This window comes from Podarcis tiliguerta, assembly GCF_965153285.1.
Source record: "Podarcis tiliguerta genome assembly, chromosome: Z".
In the NCBI taxonomy this organism is placed as follows: domain Eukaryota; kingdom Metazoa; phylum Chordata; class Lepidosauria; order Squamata; family Lacertidae; genus Podarcis; species Podarcis tiliguerta.
The window spans coordinates 5355498-5358430 of record NC_139553.1 but is presented as its reverse complement, the minus strand read 5'-3'; the positions used below and the strand labels follow the sequence as shown (position 1 = coordinate 5358430).

The 2933-nt window shown below is 39.4% G+C and overlaps 1 long non-coding RNA gene across 1 annotated transcript; it reads right to left on the bottom strand.

The window, feature by feature from the left end:
• Positions 1 to 1409: 1409 nt before the first annotated feature.
• LOC310669384 lies at positions 1410 to 1714 on the bottom strand. The gene is made up of 2 exons (XR_014507163.1): positions 1552 to 1714; positions 1410 to 1515 (listed from the first exon to the last, which is right to left on the bottom strand). It is a non-coding gene; the product is annotated as an uncharacterized lncRNA (long non-coding RNA).
• Positions 1715 to 2933: the final 1219 nt, after the last annotated feature.

The window sequence follows — 2933 nt, the reverse complement described above, 5'->3', positions numbered from 1 at the left end:
AGGAGGCTTCGCCCTGCCAGACTTGAAATTATATTACGAAGTATCTTGCCTCTGTTGGTTGAAGGAATGGATGAAATTAGAAGATACTGATTTGTTAGATTTGGAAGGTTTTAATAATAGATTTGGGTGGCATGCATATTTGTGGTATGACAAGAAGCGTGTACATAAAGGTTTTGAAAATCACATCATAAGAAGATCTTTGATTGAAGTGTGGGAAAGATATAAAAATCTGTTGGAACAAAAAAACTCCATATTGGTTATCGCCGTTGGAGGCGATGAGTGTGAAGAAAATCAATATGAAGGGGGGATGGGTGACATACGAAAAGTTAATAATAGTGAAGGTAAATGGAAAATGAGACCATTTGAAGAAGTTAAGGAACATGTTAATGACTGGCTGCACTTTTTTCAAATTAATGAAGTGTTTAAAAAGGATTTGATTCAAAGGGGTTTTGCAGATAAAGAGTCAAAATTTCAAACAGAAATATTGAATAATGACTTAAAAGTCTTGGCAAAAATGTATAAGATATTATTAGAATGGTGTATGAAGGATGAAGAGGTAAAATCAGTTATGATTGATTGGGCCAAAGACTTAGGACACAATATACAAATGGAGGATTGGGAAAAATTATGGGAAGAGGGTTTAAGATTCACTGCATGTACAACTATAAAAGAAAATGTGATGAAAATGATGTATCGATGGTATGTAACACCGGTAAAACTAGCAAAGATGTATAAGACAAGTAACAAATGTTGGAAATGTAAAGAAAAAGAAGGTACATTTTATCATATGTGGTGGGAATGTAAGAAGGTGAAAAGCTTTTGGGAAATGGTTTATAATGAATTGAAGAAAATGTTGAAATATACATTTGTTAAGAAACCAGAAGCATTTTTACTAGGCATTACAGGTAATGAGATAAACAAGAAAGAAGAGAAGTTATTTTTATATGCAGTGACAGCAGCAAGAATACTGATGGCACAGAAATGGAAACAGGAGGAGTTACCTATGATAGAAGAATGGAGAATGAAAATGATGGACTATGCAGAACTTGATAGAATGACAGGAAGGATCCGAAATCGACGAGATCAGAGATTTACAGAAGATTGGGAAAATTTTACTGAATGTTTGCAAAAACTAAGTGATAATCAGATAACGTTTGTAAGTTTTAATGAAGCTCTGCGATGGGAAAATGTTAAAACAATTATTAAAAAAATAGGATTGAATTTACAATAATAATATAAATTAGGGTAGAAATGTGGAAAAAGTAAAAATATGAAGGATTTGCAGACAAATTGAGGGAAGTAAAAAAAGAGAAATAAGATGTAACTAAGATGTATGGAGTGTATAATTTTGTTTTGTATTTGAAAACTTACATACACACACACACATATACACACACACACACACACACACAGTGGTGCCTCGCTAGACGAAATTAATCCGTTCCGCGAGTCTCTTCGTCTTGCGGTTTTTTCGTCTTGCGAAGCACGGCTATTAGCAGCTTAGCGGCTTAGCGGCTATTAATGGCTTAGCGGCTTTAAGAAAAAGGAAACAAACTCGCAAGAATTTGCAAGACGTTTCGTCTTGCAAAGCAAGCCCATAGGGAAATTCGTCTTGCGGAACGACTCAAAAAATGGAAAACTCTTTCGTCTAGCGAGTTTTTCGTCTTGCGAGGCATTCGTCTTGCGGGGCACCACTGTATATATATATATATATATATATATATATATATATGAAAACGTATTTGAGGGGGCTGCCCCCCAAGTTTGTGGGCATTTTGCCTGCTCTGCCACTGCACACCAAGAATAATGCTGCTGCCACCCAGTGCTTGCAAGCCGCTCTATTCAGCTCTGGGATCTGTTGGGGCTTGGGGCAGGAACTGGGACTGAGAGTGAGGTGACTGAGCCAAGGGAACACCAGTCGGCTCTTGCAGCTCCCTGTCCACTCATTCAGGCAAGCAGTTCTCTTGCAAACAAAGCAACATTGCTTACACATGGTCGTTCCCCAGCAGCTCCCTGGGCCTGGCACCTCCCTGTCCCCAAGTCCCCATTGACTGCTCGCAATCACACACAGGGGCAGTGAAGCAGCTCTCTTGTAAACACAAAACATTGTGGGTATAACATGCTCACGTGGCCATGGCTCCTCCTTCTCCTCATCACTTCTTGTAAACATGCCCACATGATCCCCAGCAGCAGCAGCTCCCCTCCTTCTCCAACCCATCAAGGGCTCCAGGCACAGCAGGGCAGGAGGCACTGGAGGTCCTCTCAGTTCTGGGTTGGGCTAATGGCTGCATCCTTCCATGATTGTGGTAAAAAAGGGAAAAAAAAACTTCCCTTCCCCAAGCACTTTAGTCCCTCTATAAAATCACCTTCCCATATATATGTGTGACAAATCACACACTTAATGTAACATGCCCTAAGTCCTCAGAACGTCTATAATTCCAAAAAGCCTTTTATGGTCTCTTTTTTATTTTTGCTGTAATTTATTAATTTTTAATTACTTTTATATGTCACCTTTATCTTCCAAGGATTCCAAGGTTGTGTGCATGCTTCTCCTCCTCCCCGTTTCATCCTCAGAACAACCCTGTGAGGTAGGTTAGGCTAAGCGATGGTCACCCAGTGAGCTTCATGTCTGAGTGGAGATCGTGACCCCTGCTCTCCCAGGTCCTAGTCCAACACTCTAACCATTATGCCACACCACCATGAGATCTGTAGTAAACAAACACAGGTGGGGAAACTATTGCATATTTTGCATGATCAAAACAACTCCTTGCAATGTTTTCTCATCAATGATACGTACAGTACATATTTCAAAAGAAACATAACTAGATTCTATTATTCAATAGAGAAAACAACACACCTTAGCATCTTTCATTTCTCTGCCTTAGTTGGGAGGCTCTGCACACCTACTTTCAAGTTTGTTGCTTTAAAAAAAG